Here is a 19,676-nt window from a genome sequence, read left to right on the forward strand (position 1 = left end):
CACAGAGAAATGTGTTTTTAATGGCCTTTCAGGTGATACCATATAGTTTTAACTTGTTGCATGCTATTCATTGCACGTCCGCCAAGTCATTAGTCCAGTCCTGTGAGCATTTCTGGCTCAGTAGCATTTGCTATTTAGCCATTTGGGAGACAGGCAGAAGTGCTGCAGAATCAGACTATTCTCATAATGGTTTATAACAAGGGAGCAGGAGTATGTTAGCACGAAAAGCCAGACATTTTTTGAAAAGCTCATATCACTCAGAGAGTATATGAAAGAAAGCTCATCTAGTGACAACTACAACAAAAGAATAATCCTGTAATGTATCTTTGACAGCTTATTTTCAGTGCATATTACTTAGGCAGTACATGATGTGTATTTTCTAAGCAGCTTAGCAGATGGGAGGGAAGTAGGATGATGATTAGAATTCAATATAAAAATATATTCAAATAAATTTGGGGGTCTAACGTAAGCCCTCAAAAGCCAAAATGTATGACTCAAGTCTTCAACAACAGCCTTTCCGCTGTCACTCTGGGTAAGCCTACAGTACAGCTGGAGGTCAGCTTCCCAGCCTGTATAGACATAAGCATACTTGCACCCAAGCTAATATACTAAAAATGACTGTGTGGATGTTGCAGCACTGGCTAGCCACCTGACCTATCCCCAGGGATTTGGGTGAGATTGGACTTGAGTGACAAGCCTAAGGTGCTGCCCAGGCCTCAATGACCCCACTGCTATGTTTAGCACACTAGCTCGAGTGATACTAGCCCAGGCTGTAATGTACATTCCAAGCTGCAGTATAAGTATAGCCTCACTTCTTGGAGTAGTAAACCTGTCATGGTTTCTTGTCAGAGATTGCCATAACACCAGACAATGCAAAATCAGTGCCTGTGAGAGGAGAGGCAGGGTCAGTATCTCCAAAAGCACAAGAAGAGTTTACACAGCAGGCAAATTTCATACAACTATCAACACGGTGCAGAGGGTGCCACTCACATATTATGGCTACTGTCCTGAGATAGATACAACTGTTAAATTAGTTTAGGCTTTTGGGTGGTTTATTAATATCCAGTTATCACCCTATTGGCATAATATCTGAGTGCATCACAGTTTTTAATATACTCATTACACCCTTTGAGACAGGGAAGTGCTATTATCCTATGTAATGGATAGGGAAAAGAGATTCAATGACTCGTCCAGGGTCACACAAGTCTATGACAGATTAATCACAACACTATTTTTTATGTTACAGGTTGAATCTCTCTAATCTGTCTCTCTCTGGTCTGGCAACATCTGTGGTCCAGCATGATTTCAGTTATCTGGATATCCACTTATCATGGCTATGACCAAGTTTTCATTCCAGAACAGATCCCCTGGGCTCATCAGACTGTGTGAGTAGGGAAAATTTAGGTAGACACCTAAGGTTTATTGTTTTCATTGTTTGGGGGGTTGTAAATTATGTCTGAACTGGGGTTGGTTGTTCCTTTGGTTCTCTCCTGTGACCAAGAATCTGATCCAAGGAAAAATTCCAGTGTTTTGCTTCAATTCATGGGTATTTTTTAAACATTTTCTTAACATCAAGCCATTTACAGTTCTCCTAAATATAGTATTTTTAAAAAATATAACAGTTTTCTTTCTTTCTTAAAGAGTCCTAGTTGATACTTTGTGTCCTATAGGGGCTTCAAACTATGTACCTGGTCTCAGACATGCTACCAGAGAGCTCTCAGATCCCTGCATGTTTCTCAGTGGAGTAGTCTTGTTATTTCTCTCCAGCTCTTTGGAGAAAGTAGATTGGGGGTTTTGCCCTCACAGAAGAGATTCCAAGTTATTTCTTTCCTGGAAAGGGGATTTTGTGTACTTGGTGATGGCAGCTACTGACAGATTTCAGAGACAACTGAAATCAGGAAAGCTTTTCTGTCTCTGGAAATTGCATTTGAAGTGCCAGAGTGGGGAATCAGCCAGGACACATGGTCTGGCAAATTCTCTTGTTCAACACTGGTCAGGTCCCAATGATGCCAGACAAGAAAGGTTCAACTTGTTTTGAAAAACAGTTCTCCCAGAAAAAAAAATGTATGAATGTGACACAGAGGAATGGAAGAAAAAGTGTCTATGGACAACCTGTTTTCTGCAACCCATGAGAGTCCCAGGACAAAACAAAGCCATTGAAGTTATGGTAGAAAAGGGGAAAAGAGCTTGATAGTGATCCTAAGTGACACTAGTGGATGATGATGTGGGAACTGAGAATCTGTCACTGCAAATATTAATTTGCAATTTAACATGACTCAATCACACAATCTGAGCTACCACATGTAAAACTCTCCATGGGAAGGCAAGGCAGATTATTAATTTGTTTGTGAATTGCTTATGTACTGTTTAGGTTGATCATGGAAAGGTAAATTGTCCCTGCAGACACAAGCCTCAATAATGAGGAGAGCACAGTGACACCCTGGTGCATGTATACAATGTTACAGCCCAGAAGTATGGTGTCCCCACTCCACCTCTCTTTTCCCTCTCAACAGGTTCTGCACTTGTGTTCAGCCACTGCATTTGTCATGGGTCATTGCAGGGACATAACATATAAAGTAGGAATAGTGCATTTTCTCCTACCCTGGAAACACACTATAGAACTGATCATACTCTACCCCAAATTAGTTTCCTATCATCCCAATATATGTACCACTGTATTTTATCACACTAGTAAAGCACACAATATTTAGGAAATCGTTTTGTTTTCATGGCATCATAAGCGACACATACATACAAACTAGGATTAAAACTATTTAATATTGTGCTACTTAGACTTGAATCTTCTCATGGCAGGGATTAGCTTATTTTATGTGTTTGTGCAGTGTATAGCAAACTTGGGCTAGAACTGTTAGGAATAGCTCCCATACAAACAAATTAATTGATAAATACTCATTCAATGGACTGAGACAGATCTTTGGGAAAGGCTGTGTTTGGATAGATTGATCAATCAATCAGTCATTAGACTGAAACATTTTCCTTTGGGTCACTAATATTTTCCCGAAGCGCAAAGGGCATCCACCAAACTAGCAGTTAGTGATTTGTGTGCATGCTTTGATGCTTAGAAATCGAGTCCAATGACGTCTTACAGGGAAGTATAAAGGTCAAGTAAAGAAAAGGAAGCAGTAACAATGCAGCCATGGATTGCAGGTTATTGAAAGAAGTGTCAGCTAGTGACATGGCCATCCCAGCTTGTTAAGCAACCAGGAGAGGTTTTGTAACAGTAACAAAGTGAGGACTGTTGTTAGATCTTCTTTTTTTTTCCTCACTCCCTTCAAAAAAAAAAAAAACTCATGCCAAGTATTGTAAATTCTTTAGAAATGAAGATCACATAAGAAGTCACTGTGGCAGTCCCCCCAAGACAATTACAATTGTATATTTACCTTCATTTAGCAGGTTACATTGGTCCCAGGGCAGGTTTCCCTTGAAACACTTTCCTAGCCTTGCAGATGAACTCCTTTCAAGGGACAGGACTGTGCCTCCATTTCTGTTTAGGACTGGGCCTCACAATCCAATCGATCCCAACTTTACCTCTCTGATTTCCAGCTGTGATACCTGGAAGATTTGAGAGGATTTGCATTTGGGAAGCTGTGGACTGTACTAATATGAAGCAACACAGAAACAGGCCCTTCAAACAAAGCATGATTTATTTTGCCAAATGTGCCCACTATGCACAGAAACGGAGTTAAAGCAAGAAGTATATGTATACTGACTCGCCTATGGTTAGTACTTCCCTCTTTACCCTCTAGGTAGACCTTAGTCTTGGCGCAACCCATTCACTTGAGGACCACCTTACAGCAAGGTTGCTGTAAACCTTGGTTCTTAGTCAATCTTTGTCTGCTTGCTGCAGTTCTCAACTCCCCAGGGCTGATCTTTTAACAAATCCTTGTGTTTTGATCTCTCTCCACCAGGTCTGGGTCTCAGGAATCACTTTCTCAAAGATATAAACCTGACTACTATGTTTGAGGGTTTGGTGGACTGCTCTTTATCTAGGCCATTATTTTACTTTTCCTGCAAGATTTCTTTTACACCCACATTTCCTTTAACCATTTGCACCCAGACAGAGTAGTATCCCACAGACACACAGATGGGTATAAGCTACTTATAAAATACAAGCAGATATACACAGAATTGCTTGGGTCCTTACCTGGAATATTTTTTTCACCTATCCCTCTCCACCTGTCCTCAGATGGTGGGCAGGTGTGACCACAGCTCCCAGCCCCCTGCTTGTTCCTGTGTCCAGTGGCCTGTAGAGTAGAGAGCCCTGACTCCACGTGGCCACTATACTCCTGCTGCAACTGCCCCAGTCATCACTCTGCAGAATCACTGTTCCCTGTGCTCATTGCCCCCACTGGTGAATCTGATGTAAGTTGTCCCTTCTCTTGGTGTCCCTCCCTTCCCATCTTCTGGAAAACCATCAGATATCAGTCTCTTCCTACTGTCCAGGCACAATCAGACCCTGACCTTGTTTTAAGTTAGGTGAAAATGAACCTGCATGCAAAATTTCATGGTCATAGCCAGGGGTCAGCAACCTTCAGCTCAAGAGCAGCATCTTTAAGTAGCTACTTTCAGCTCCGAAAGTTGATGCTGCTGACTCCTCTTGGCACTCCGGAGGCAGCCACCACTTAAATGGGATTTATTTATTTAAAATAAATTCTGTTTAAGTGGTCGCAGATCTGGAGCCACTGAGCATTCAGGGGTGGCACGGCAGGGAGTCCAGAAGTGAAAGCTGGCTGGGCAAGAGAGCTGGGAGGTCAGCGGGCAGTAGAGCTGAGGAGAGGGGCAGCTCAGCCTGCCCCTGCTACAGCTGTACAGCCTGCCGAGGAGGAGGAGGAAATGGCTGTGGTGATGGGGAGAGGCCACAGCAGAACTATGTACTGAGGTGAGTTAATCCTGGGGAAGGCGGGAGGTTTGGGCCTCAGAGAGGTTAAGCCTGGGGGTAGAGGAAGGTTTGTAGGATGTGAAGGGGTGAAGCCTGGGGTTGGGGGCAGATTTGGGGACTGAGGTAGGTAAAGGCTGGAGATGGGGGTAACATAGAATCATAGAATCATAGAACAATAGAGCTGGAAGAGACCTAAAAAAGCCATCAAGTCCAGCCCCCTGCCCTAGGCAGGACCAAATCCATCAGATCAGCCCAGCAGGGCTTTGTCGAGGCGAGACTAAAACACCTCCAGGGATGGAGACTCCTCTACTTCCCTGGGCAGACCATTCCAATGCTTCGCCACCCTCCTAGTGAAAAAGTTTTTCCTAATGTTCAACCTGGACCTTCCCAACCTCAACTTGAGACCATTGTTCCATGTTCTGCCATCCGTGATCACTGTGAACGGCCTCTCTCCAGCCTCTTTGCAACCTTTCTTCAGTAAGTTGAAGGCTGTTATCAAGTCCCCCCTCAGTCTTCTCTTCTGCGGACTAAACAGTTCCAATTCCCTCAACCTTTCTTCATAGGTCATATGCTCCAGCCCCCTTAATTATTTTGGTCGCCCTCCGCTGGACCCTCTCCAGTGTATCCACATCCTTCCTATAATTGGGGGCACAGAACTGGACACAGTAGTCCAGATGCGGCCTCATTAAAGCCAAATAAAGAGGAATAATCACTTCTCTGGATCTACTGGCAATGCCCCTCTTGATGCAACCTAATATGCCATTAGCCTTCTTGGCTACAATGGCACACTGTTGACTTGTGTCCAGCTTCTTGTCCACTACAACTCCCAGGTCCTTTTCTGCAGAACTACTACCAAGCCAGTCGGACCCCAGCCTGTAACAGTGCTTGAGATTCTTGTGGCCCAAGTGCAGGACTCTGCACTTGTCCTTATTGAACCTCATCAAATTTCTTACAGCTCAGTCTTCCAATTTGTCTAAGTCACTCTGGACCCTATCCCTACCCTCCAGCATATCTACCTCTCCCCCTAACTTAGTGTCATCCACAAACTTGCGGAGGGTGCAATCCAACCCCTCATCCACGTCATTGATAAATATGTTGAACAGAACATATTTCTAACAGAACAACTTTCTAACTGGTGCAAATAATTGTGTGTGCACCTGCACTGTTATTAAAATAGGGATGATAAAAAGCATGGTTTGACATTATCTATTAAGGACTGTCTCCTGTTCACATGCATTGCAGTTCTTGAAGGATTGATTTTGTAACATAATTTGAAAAAACAGCTCTTGTGATTTCAGCTGCAGACTGCTGGTCATAGCTCTTCAGGTTTAAGAGGAGTTCTTGAACAAATGTAGCAGTGAGATAGAAAGCACGTGTCTGTCTGTCTGTCTGTCTATATCTACCTATCTATCTAGGGAGAGATTTCTCAGATCTCCACAACATCTAATTAGTTAAAAATTGTATGTAGTAAAATCATAATTATGGGGCTTTTTGATTTAGTTGGGATTGTCGATTTTGATGAGTGAGATTGTGACACTAACAGACCTGTCAACGGGTATGTGACCCATAACAACTTATCAGGTGGTAGGGAAGTGATAAACAGGGCAATTCTACGTGGGTAGTTATCAAAGCCAACTTAAGCGGGCTCAAATCTTTAACAAGTGGCCTGTATTATTAGACAATCAAAGTGTAGATGCTAAGCATGTTTCTCTATATTCACCTACATCTTGTTAGCAGTTAACAACGTAACTATGGTCTCTTAGGCATGCTAAATCCATTTCATGTCTAAATTGCATGTGACTGTTTCAGAGAAACTTAAGATCAAGGGTATAAGATCATGTAAATAATACCATAATTTCCTGCAGAATCTTCAGGCTAACTGATTGTGCTATAATGAACGGCTTTGATAGTTTGAATGGTTAATTGCCTTGTGCTAGGAATACAACTAGTAAACTGTCTATGCACAGGAAAGAGGAGTTTGCTTTTAAACGATATTTATTATTAGTTTTTTTCTGAGGAAGGCCTTGCTGTGATGATTGCTGCAAAGAGGCTAGCAGCCCACTAGAGAATTATAAAGAAAGATTTGGGCCTGATGCTTTTTATCTCAGATCTCTTTAAACTTGGGCAGGACAAGTATAAGCCACAAAACTACATCCTCCAATTCTATCCTGGATTCACCCTGGAATTCACGTGGCTAAATCTGAACAAACTCTATACCTTGACAGCAGTCTTCTAAATTGATTCCAGAAAGGTTTTTACAAACCAGCAGGTTCACCCCTGCTGCTATGAAATCAACCTAACAATTTGACACACTTTAGTATATTCATTGCTCTTTTCATAATATATAAAACTTTTCTTTTTATTAATAATGCTTAGGTTTGGTCTATACCAGGCGGGTAAGTCAATTTCAGATATGATTTCTAGCTACTTCAATTGCATAGCTAGAATCAACCTATCCGCAATCAACTTACCTGGCCATCTACACAGAGGGAGGTTGATCGGAAAAACTCTTCTACACCTGTTAGCTTTCCTGTATCCCTGTTGCTTCCCTGGTGACTGCCATCTCTCTCACATCTTTTATTAGGAAAGAGCTGAGGAAAGTGTAAAGTTAGCACTTTAAGAACCTATTTAACTTTAAACATGTTCTTAATTGCTGTCCTGATTAGGGATGAGATCTTTCTTGTGTTGAGGATACCAGAGCTGTTCAGAAAAACGAGGAATTGAAGAATCAAACTTAAAAAAAATAGGAGAGAAAAATACAGAAAAGAGAATTGTGAGAATAATCTCCCAGGGTATCTGTAAAAGACACTTTGTTTGAAACATTTAACTATAGTCTGGACAAATTGCATAAGTATTTACCACAAGGAAAAATTCCAAAAACTCCTCAAGGAATGGATACAGTGATCTTAACTGGTCTTTTCCTATGTGTAAGTGTTATTAGCACACAGCAAGGTTCATACAGAACACTGGTTGTTTCTGTTTTAATGATCAAAAGTGGAAAAGTATGAAGAGCTGTCATTCATTTGTCATCATTTGACATTGCACTCTTTGTGTGTGTGTGTGTATAATCAGGAAAAATGTGTCTACCAGTTAGCTTACAACTTTTTCTTTACCTAGCTGCATAAGAAGCTAGGATGGCTGCGACAACAGATGACATGTCTGTCACCTGAAATCACCTCTCGTTTCCTTTTCTTCACTTGTCATTTCTACTTCCCAATAAAATTCCTTTTGGACTTTCTAGCATGTTTCAAAGCATGCACTCTTGCCACTAAGTATCAGAGAGGTATCCGTGTTAGTGCGTATCTTCAAAAACAACAAGTCATGTGGCACCTTATAGACTAACAGCTATTTAAATATTTAAATAGCTACAGAGCTGTTAGTCTATATGGTGCCACATGACTTCTTGTTGTTCTTGCCACTAACTTCTTTTGGTTGCACTTTGTTTTCTGCATCACAGAGCAGCTAGCAATAGTTTAAAAGAAAATATTTTAATTTGCTACCCAGTGCTTTTTGTTCCATGGATTTCATCTCTTGAGTTAAATAAGTGCCCCAGTTCACATAGTCATATATACTAAGGAGAGGTGCTGGATCTTCAGCAGTTTTGAAAATCAGGTCTGCCTTCTGCCCTATCCCATTATGCCCTGTCAGCTCCACTAGTTCAGGGATGTTTGTGATTAGGCAGGCCCATCTCCTTTTTCTGTCTCCTCTGTTTCTTCTTGCCTCCTCTTAAGATGCACAGGCAGAGCAGCTGCTACATTCATACCAGGAACCTCAGGTGTTGCGTGGGGGTGTGGAGGTGGCAGAGGGTATGAATGTGCAGGGAAACCATGTGTGGCTGCAAATGTTATTCCAGGATTTGGTCTATTTATATTCATAAAATGATTAGTTAGAGGGTAATATGGTACGGTACAAATCTCCAGGTAATCGCTGTTTATCACAGTGCCCTCATATCTTATATGTTTCTCCCCTCAATTTTTCTGTCATTGTTTGATTATTTTTAAAGGTAAAAATATTCACCATGATACTATAAGAAATCATCTAAAACTACGGTTCCAGGATGAGAGTCTTTACTGAACAGGAGGTCTACATTTGAGAACAGCGAGTCAATGGATGGCTGGGTTTTACCTTAATAACATAACAAATTTATCACTACGCACGGGCAGTCAACCGGTGACACATATTGAACACCCACAAGCTTTGGTTCAAAAATGTTACTAACTCAGATAAAAGCTCAAGGGCAAACACCTTTCCAAAAATCAACACACAACAATGCATGGGTAAGTTTCACTTTCCAGCAAATCCAATCACCTTGTTTTCATTTCTCACATGCAGAAAATCCAATCAACAGAAAGTTCAAGGAGAAAAAAGCTGTGTGGGGAAGCTCTATGAGGGTCAAGGGAAATTTCTTTTTCCACAATCTGGGGAAGCTGTGCAGCTCATGATTTGTGGTAATTGCTACAACCTAACTGCATGGCGCGCAGTAAGTTACAAAGCTCAGCAATTAACCTACCAGCCCCTTATTCAGAGCTGGCTGCAGATGGCTCAGTGGAAACAATTTTGCTACTTCTGCACACATTTATTTGGGTACCTAAATGGAGAAATGTCAGGTATGCAGTCTTTTGAAAATCTGGCCCTGTGTCTGTTATCCTGTGAATGAGGCATGACTCCAAAAAGGCAATGGGAAAGGTGGAGTACTTCTCACCATGTACAAGTGGTAAAAATCACTCAACAACTGGTGCTGTTTCACCATCAGTGAAAGAGCCAACACAACCCATAGGCTACATCTGCACTACAGCAATCTGTCAACAGAAGTTACTGTTGCAAGGGATCTTCAGGAAAAAGTTCTGATCGTGGCCACACACAGAAGCAAATTGAAAAACTGATCTACTCCCTTGACAGAGAGCGGCCAAACTGCCTGGCCGCTCTCTTGACAGAACAGACAGTTGGAAGCTCAGCAAACAGGGGTGCCCAGTGAACCAGAACCTCTGTTTGTTGACAGAGGGACCTCCAGGGAGTCTACATGGCATTTGTGTTGACAGCAACTGTCAACAAAGGTGTTATTTCTTATCAAGGAGAGGGAGAATGCTGTTGGTGGAAGTGCAGAGTTTTGTCAACAGATTGTTGACAAAAAATAATGCGTGTGTTGATACTGAGCAAGTTTTCTTGACAGAACCCCAGCTACCATTGGCAACAGAGTCACCAGTGTAATAATACTGTGTAGTCGGGCCCCATAAATCACAAGGATGACCCTGTCTAAACAGTGCACCTTACAATAGTGCAGCTATGCCACTGCAGCCATGCCATTGTAGTGTATTTGCTCTTTGTTGCTTGCAGAGCGCTCTTCTGGTGACAAAATAGAATCATCCCTAATAAGTGGTGGTAGATTCGTCAATGGGAGAGCCACTCCTGCCAACAAAGTGCTGTCCACAAAGGTACTTTTCATCCACATAACCAAAAACTCTTTTAAAATTTTTGCTTTAAAATTGTGTTCAGAGCCAATATGTCTGGAACCTCTGGCTGAAGTGACCTACTAGCCCTACCTCTTCATTCCCACAAAGGAAATATAAAATACAAACATCCAAGCATGCAGACTTCAGAGCACTTCTAAATGTCATCTTTTAAGCATGAAGGTTAAAGGGTCAATAAGGGAAAGGGCTCTTCCACACACTCAAATGAGCATATCATGCTCTGACAGGTGGAAAGCAGTTCATTCATATCAATGAGATGATCTCATCTGAGCACTCCATGGAAATTAATACAGCATGAAACAATAGTTCTGAGTCAGGTAAGCTGTTCTAGCCATGTCAGGAGGGGTATGGAAACACTTACAGCTAGCTTTAGCAGACTATAGCTGCGGCTACACGTGTTGGGCGCTATTTCGATGTTAACATCGATGTTAGGCGGCGAGACGTCAAAACCGCTAACCCCATGAGGGGATGGGAATAGCGCCCTACTTCGACGTTCAACATCGAAGTAGGGACAGTGTAGTCGTTGCACGTCCCACAACATCGAAATTGTGGGGTCCTCCATGACGGCCATCAGCTGGGGGGTTGAGAGACGCTGTCTCTCCAGCCCGTGTGGGGCTCTATGGTCACCGTGTGCAGCAGCCCTTAGCCCAGGGCTTCTGGCTGCTGCTGCTGCAGCTGGGGATTCATGCTGCATGCACAGGGTCTGCAACTCGTTGTCGGCTCTGTGTATCTTGTGCTGTTTAGTGCAAGTGTGTCTGGGAGGGGCCCTTTAAGGGAGCGGCTGGCTGTTGAGTCTGCCCTGTGACCCTGTCTGCAGCTGTGCCTGGCACCCTCATTTCGATGTGTGCTACTTTGGCATGTAGACATTCCCTCGCTACGCCTATTTCGATGTGGTGCTGCGCAACGTCGATGTTGAACATCGACGTTGCCAGCCCTGGAAGATGTGTAGACGTTATTCATCGAAATAGCCTATTTCGATGTCTCCACATCGAAATAGGCTACTTCGATGTAGGCTTCACGTGTAGACGTAGCCTGTGGTATGCATCAAGTAAATCTAGTCTCACCTTCCTACCCAAGAGGAAGGGACTTCCCCAGGTTATGGCTGACCTGTGGGGCAGGGAATGGGGCTTCAGACCGTCCCAAAAAGTCAAGTCCTCTAGAATCTGGCTTACATGACTGCGGAGGAGGTGTGCACTTCTAAAGAAGGGCATGGCCACTCAGGTCTCATCACACACAGGGGGTACAAAGGCACCCAGATAAGCACAAAGGGGCAAGGCACCACATATCCAATTCATATAAAACGTGATACAGAGATCAGGCATCAAACCTTCTGGAAGGACACCTCTGCCCCATCTGGTAACAAATACGAGATGGCTAAATATGGGGCTGAGAGATACCTTTCCTCTATTGTTGCCCAGCTCTGTGACTCATCCAAATGTCTCCCTTCACACTGTCCCAGCCCTCCATTCCCTCTGACTTTCAAGCTCTCATAATCTGAGCCCCTAACCTCTATCCTCTTCCCTACACACAAACTCATTTTACCCTCTTTCTTCATTTCAACCCTAAATCACTGTCCCCCTGTTCACATTTCCCATCTTAGGAAGCCTTTATATGTCTAGTTTATTTCCCCAAAGATTCTGGGAGGTTCACTAGAAGAGCTGAGCAGAGCACAGGGTTAGGTTGCACTGGCAGAGCTGAAGTGTGCAAAGAGTTGGGGTGCACTGGAAAAGCTGGAGGTTAGGATGCACATCTGGAGTACAACAGGAGAGCTGGAATGTCTGGGCAGGTTTCAAATGACATCATCAGGATGCACTGGCCAGGCTGTATAGGTCACAGAGGTTGGGGTGCATTTGAAGAGGAAGATATGTTCAAAACAATATAACCTTTTACTGAGCCAGTTATTCCTATTATATAGGTCGGCTTCTGGCTGAAATATTGTTCTTGTGGCCAAGTTCAGTGTCATTGAACCTTTCCAGATTACTGTACCCTTTTCAGTAGTCAGATTTGTTTTGCATACCACCAAGTTGCACTTCACGTAAGAACTACTTACAGAAACATGCAAACATATCACAGAAAACTACTACTGAAAACTTGCTGACTTTCTACTACCTTATTATCAAATAAATGAATTGGAATAGTAATATTGTGCTTATATTTCTGCATAAGTCATATGAAACTGTAGAACAAAGTAATTATATAAATGAACTTTTAGACTCTACTGACTTTGTTCGTGTTTTTTATGTAGCCTGTTGTAAAACTAGGCAAAAATCTAGATGTACCACCTGGAAGACCCTGGGTGCGCCCCAAGAATACATGTACCCCTGGTTGAGAAATACTGAACTAAACAAGACAAAAAATAAGCACTTTTTGCCAGATCTCATGCAGAAGGTTTCTGGGTTTGACATTTTACAAGTATCTTGATCAATTCTAAACCAAATTTGAACCAATCATAGCAGTTGTGGCTATCTAAAGCACAAAAGAAAAAATCACCCTTCCGCATACTTCAGTCCCCAAATTCACCTCTCCCTGTTCCCCTGGGCTCCCTTAATATAGCTGCCCTCAAAAGCAGCATTTGTATGTTTATCCCCAACATGCCCCCCCCAAATATTTGGATTAAATTCCTGCCAAACTTATATTGCCACCCATGACTCACAAATTATATCAACCTCCAACCACTTAGTTCCAAAGTCCCTTTATCATTTTAAGGGGAGTTGTGATTAATTTATTCTTAGATCTATTAATAGAAAAGTCATACCCATCAAGACTGTGATTTCATTCAACCATCAGCCTTTTAATTTTAACAGTAACAGAAATCAATAGGGAACCAGTTTTTGTTCTGCTTTTCCTTGGTGTAGAAGAGTCTGTAATTCAGGCACCCCAGGTCAAAGAATTCTAAATTTGGAAAGATACTGTCCCCATCAGACAGATCAGATTTCAAGAGAAACAGTATTCAGATTTTAAATCACTTGCAATAGTTGAGATTTAAATATATACAGTGACATGGAATGCAGACTTCTAGCTGTTTTTCATCATTGGCATGTGCACTGTGAAAATTACATTTTCCCTAAATCCTGTGCTCAGTTTGGGTACCCCAAAGATTTAGTGAGATGTCACACAGTATCTTAACTCAACAGATGAAAAGTACGGTGTCAAACTGGTCTCAAACTTGCATCTCTAGCAAATCTACCCACAAATTTCTTTTAAAATGCCTCCCCCAACATTTTATACATATCTAAAACACCTGGCTCCAATAACTACAAATTTAGGTTACTAACCCTGCCCTTACATCTTCCTGAGATGCACCAATTTTTAAAGAGATTTGGTTAAGCATGCTGATTTTAGAGAACTTGGAAAGATTAGCCTTTTAATAAATGTCATGACCTTAAATATACTGTGCTCCACTACTGGTGTAATTATTATATCACTTTGTTATAAACTAAGGTACAAATAAGAGGCTACAACTGTACATAACTTTTCCCCATCTGTTAGAATGTGGGGGATGGTGTTCCATTACTTTGCAAACTGCATTGAAAGGTACAGAAGAAAAGCACTGTATTAGAGCTACACAGATAACAACCAGTCCTGTTGCACCTCAGAGACTAACAAATGTATTAGATAATGAGCTTTCATGGGTAAAACCCACTAACCCTACATGTATGCAAGCTGGTATTGCTATACTATTATTACTGAAGGGTCCTGTGGCACCTTATAGACTAACAGAAAAGCACCACAGTCACTCAATCTCAGGGACCCGTCCATGCAACAAACCTCGTTGCCAGCTCTGCCCACATATACACACCAGCAACATCATTACAGGACCTAACCGGATCAGCCACACCATTATGGGCTCATTCAGCTGTACATCTACCAATGTAATTTATGCCCTCATGTGCCAGCAATGCCCCTCTGCCATATACATCGGACAAACTGGACAGTCTCTACGTAAAAGAATAAATGCACACAAATCAGACATCAGAAATGGCAATATACAAAAACCCATAGGAGAGCACTTCAATCTCGCAGGACACACAGTAGCAGATTTAAAAGTAGCTATCCTGCAGCAAAGAAATTTCAAGACCAGACTCCAAAGAGAAATTGCTGAGCTACAATTCATCTGCAAATTCAGTACCCTCAGCTCAGGATTAAACAAAGACTGTGAATGGCTGGCTAAATACAAAAGCAGCTTCCCCTCCTTGGAGTTCACACCTCCAGATCTACTGATGACAATACAACTCAGCCTTCCTGACTGAGCTAACCTCGTTATCCCCAGCCTTGCTCTGGTCTATTTATACCTGGCCTTGCAGATTTCCAGGACCAGCATCTGAAGAAGTGAGTTAACTCACGAAAGCTCATGCTCTAAACTTTTCTGTTAGTCTATAAGGTGCCACAGGACCCTTCGTTGCTGCTACAGATCCAGACTAACACGGCTACCCCTCTGATATTATTACTGAAAACCTTTAGATGGTGTTTCCAAAATTAAATGTGCTTCCCCAATCCCAGATGTTGCTAAATGAAACTGGCAACTATGTCAAGTACACCCAGCCTCCACATACCTTCAGAACACCCCTGACATAACTGGGGACCCCAAGACTTGACTCCCAGGCCAATCTGGAGTATGGAAGCATTAAATCCCTAGCTCTGCAGTAGTCTGTATGGTTGGTCTGCCTCAGAGCCAAAAACTCTGAGAGCCCATAAACCATTGGAACAGTGGATTGAATCAGGATTGTCAGGGATTCTATGGTCCCTGCTGCGGAACCAGGAGAAAGCCCCAGTTAGAATCAGTGCTCCCAAAGCTTGCATGCTCCCAGCTCCACAGGAGCTCTGAAAACCCTTGAGGCCCATATATGGACCCTAGTCTTGTCTCTGAGGAAATCCATAATGTGGGTATGTTCCTGAGCTGCAGATCTTGGAAGAACTGGGTCCACTTCAGCCAAACCAGAATCTAGGAAGGTTTATGTGAAAACCCTGCCTTGGAGTCACCAAACATTTATTGAACTCACATGTTTCAGTTCAAACATTTAGGGCTGCACAAATCATCATTTTCTGAAACTCTTTTGCACTAAAAAAAATTCTTAAAAAGTCTAGCTGTAAGTGAAAATCTTCGCAGATCCTGACCCTTTTAATCTTCAGAATAATGTTGCATAGGAAGAAATTAGTTTATATAAAAAAACATAAAGATTGAACGATTAAGTTAAGTTGTTGAGCCTCAGGTAACGCCCATTGTAGTCAAAAGGCATATAACTATTGACTTTTGTAGGTTTTGAATTGGAGCCTTTAGAAGTGTATGGTTGTTTTGTTTATTTGTTTGTTTTCATGATTGGCTTAAAATCAGCTAATCAAATTTTTCTCTGTTGCCTCCCTACTGGCATGAGAATGTCTGACTTTCCATTTGGGAATTTCCATTCCTTTGAATATTTCCCTTGACCTGTTAAGCACTTGACCAGGTCAAAATTATTGAGGTGGATATTTGGGTGGACATGCGTGGGCAATGGCACAATTATGAAACAGAAAGCTAATGCTGGTTGACCTTCAACGGGAGGCAGACACCTAACTCCCCCTAAAAATCTATTGATGTATATGCAGCAGGCAATACAGTGGGCAGCTTTCCACTCTGATGTAATTCCCTTGTTCTTTCATTTTGATTAACAATCTTCTGTTTGCTGAAATTGTGCCAGATTTAGCTTGAATTATATCATCTGGCATAAGCTCCAATGAATCCAGAAGGCCACCAAAGCTGATTTGACCCAGTGCATTTTCTTAAGTCAGTTGTTTTATCTCAATTTTAAAATACCAAAATCTGATATATTCCATCAAGTCTAAGAAAAATTTATGAGCTAAGTAAATACTTCAATATGTACACAGATTAAACAGTACTAAACACTCTCCAGGGACAAACAGTCAATTTCAGCTACTTGATGTCCTTGCAAAACAGCTGTCCAGATGAAAGGACTTTACAATAAACCTGCAGACAATGGCACACAATTTATTTGCTTTCAGTAGTGACACAATAAACTGCAGGTGTCTGAGAAATTAAAATTATGGAACTGGAAGCATCACCATTGCTTTTTGCTTTGAAAATAATTATTTTAATCCTGCTCCTGATTACCACTGCTGAAATATATGTTTTGACATATGGTCATTTTAAATGCAAATATTAAGAATATGAAAAGGCACAATTACATGCTTAATTTTGGATGCCACCAAGGAACTAAAGTGGCTTGATAATAAGACTAATCATGTTAGTTGCCCAAGCATAAATCTGCCTTGTCTATACAAATATCAATATGCATTTGGCAAAATAATTTTGAAACACAAAGTGCAGCTGGTAAATTGAGCTGCTGCAATTGTCCCCAGAAGACAAAAGAAAATGAACTTGCCAGCTATAGATGAGTAATGCATTAGTACAAGGAAACTACTAATGGTATGTACTTCTGATTACTTTTGAATGCAAGATTTATTAATTTAGAAATTATTCGGAAAGTTTCAGCAGTTATGTGTAATGCAAAACTATTATTCTGAACAAGCCTTTTTTTAAATTTAGACAGGCCTGGGGAAATAAACGGTCAGAGAGATGGTAATAGAGAAAAAAAAAATCAAAGTTTCCTTATGGGATTTGATTAATATCAGAACAAGAAAGTCTAAACAAATAATAGAAAGGTGACAATAAACAAGGCCTCAAAGCAGTTGCAGAACAACAGCTAAGAATGAATGCTCTGAGTCTTTGGGAACTTCACACAATTTTTAGTGGAAAAATGTGAAAAGGCTAAACAATAAAGAGAGGGTAGAGGTGTTGATTTTTAGAACATTTATATGTGAAAAACACTTGAAGGGAGTAAAAGGAAGAAGGTTAGAAAGTCCTTAGAAGTTTGACAGCCACCAGTTAAAAGGTAGAATCATAGGGTTGGAAGAGACCTCAGAAAGTTATCAAGTCCAACCCTGGTTCAAGGCAGGACCAATCCCAACTATATCATCCCAGACTGTACTTTGTCAAGCTGAGACTTAACCTTTGGGGATGGAGATTCCACCACCTCTGTAAGTAACCTATTCCAGTGCTTCACTGCCTTCCTAGATAAATAGTTTTTCCTAACTGTCGGGGTTTCTCTTAGCAGACAGATTTTAGATGTGATTTAAATGAAACCCTCCACATGGAGGACGTGAACCTCCGAATGCACAGATCCCAGGACCTGACCAGAACCCTGCTGCAACCCCAAGACAGGAGAGTGCCACCCCAGTACGTGCTGGTCCCTGCTAAGGCCTCCTGGAAAGAAGTGGCTGGCAGAGACAACGAAACCAGGACAAGGGTTAAAGTTAAAACAAAGTAACTAAAATTTTATTTGAAGAACACCATCTAATTTAAAATGTATCAACTCTAAATGGCTAACTTATAAATTTACAATAAACAGTGTGTCCTTGCTGATTCCTGACAGATGTCTTTAGACTTTATTTAACTGGAAGGCAGGAAATTGGTTAGGAGAATAGATACAGGTAAGTATACTTAGGGTTAGGGTTTTAAATCCCCGCTGTTCCCTTTAGAAAGGAGGGGTCAGGTCGCTAATCTCATCCCTTACCGGGAGCAGGGTGCTAGCCTGCCCCAAAGGGTTAGGGCTAGGAGGCTGTCAGGGCTGTCCCTCTCTTTTGGGGGGCCCCCGCTCCTCCAGTAAGCCTAACCAGAGGATACCCGGAAGGGAGTAGGCTCTTCCTCAGGTACCTTAGGGAGAACAGCGATTGGGGAGGCAGGGTGGCTATGCCTACACCTGCAATATTTATTTATACCTATATATAGAGATGGGTTAGGTAAGAGGTGGGAGGAAGGTCAAGCCTTCACCTTATTAGAAACAATGATTATGATAACACTACTATAATAAATGCTAACAATACTGTATAAATGTATAATAACAACAATATGAGCTATTAATTAAATGTGTTTTTAAAGTAGTCAAAGTAATATCCCAGCCTGGGCTTTCAGGCCCGGCCTCAGGGGTCAGGCCCCCAGGTACTGCCCCTCCCCCGTCAGAGAGGGTACTCAGCAGGGGAGCTACCCCTGCTCCCTCACTGAGGGTCCCGGTGTCCCAGGCTAGTCTAAGATAAAATGTCTATGGGCTCCACGTAAAGACGCAGGCTGGTGAATAGAATTATGTGTCAAGTCCGGTGAATTAGTCTTGTCCAGTAGGAAGTTGTGTCCGATAGGTAGGTCTTGTCTGATTTAAGATGGCGGCCTCAGGGTAGGCAACCAGGAGCACAGTACCCGCCTTGCAGCAGGCCAGTTCGCCACCTGGTCGCTGTCCCTCTGAGGCCATTTGCTGCTCCCTCGAAGCGCTGCTATGCTGGTGACAGAAAGACTGGGAGCGCTGGCGCCGTGATGGACTGGTGGCGCTTTAGTGATTTAGCTCAGTGAATTTCTAGCTCAGTGATTTCAGTTAGTGAATTTCAAGCTCAGTGATTAGTGATTCAGCTCTTCGCTCCTAAGAGCTGGCCTAAGGGACTGGTGGATGCTGCTGTGCAGCCACACCTCCCTGTACAGGGTCACAGAATCCTGTCTGTGTACCCCAGGGCCACAGACTGGCAGGCAAGCCCTGCTTATATAACATGATTCTATGAATAATTCATAACCTGATTATCATATTTCGCAGTTCTCAGTCAGGTCCTCTTGGGCTTGGAAGGTTCTAGAAACCCAAACCCTCGCCCAATCAGAGGCCTTTATTCAAATCCATGATCATTAATAATTCATGAGTTCAGGTTGCCGCGGGGAGCTAACTGACAAAAAGTGACCATTGGTAATGCTGCTAAATGGCAGGCTGTGACACTTTAGAATTTCATGTATCTGCACTGATTTTACACAGCCAAAGGCATGTAATCCCTGGCCCACGGGGACGATTATGTACTTAGGTGTTAAAAAATCCTGACACTAACATCCAACCTAGACCTCCCCCATCATAACGTGAGACCACTGCTTCTTGTTCTTTCTTTTGTCACCACTGAAAACAGCCTCTCTCCATCCTCTTTGGAACCTCCTCCTTCAAACAGCTGAAAGCTGCCATCAGATTCCCCCGTCGCCTTTCTCTTCTGTAGCTAAATAAGCCCAAATCCCTCTGCCTCGCCTCGGAAATGTTGTGCTCCAGCTACCTAATCGTTGTTATCTGCTCGGCTCTCCTCAGTGCATCCACATAATTTTTATAATGGGGGGCCCAGAACTGGACACAATATTCCAGGGATGGTCTCAGCAGTGTTGAATAAAGGAGAATAATCATTTCCCTAGATCTGCTGGCAATGCTCCTGCTAATGCAGCCCAATATGTAATTAGCCTTCTT

This window comes from Carettochelys insculpta, chromosome 4, assembly GCF_033958435.1.
Source record: "Carettochelys insculpta isolate YL-2023 chromosome 4, ASM3395843v1, whole genome shotgun sequence".
Lineage (NCBI taxonomy): Eukaryota > Metazoa > Chordata > Testudines > Carettochelyidae > Carettochelys > Carettochelys insculpta.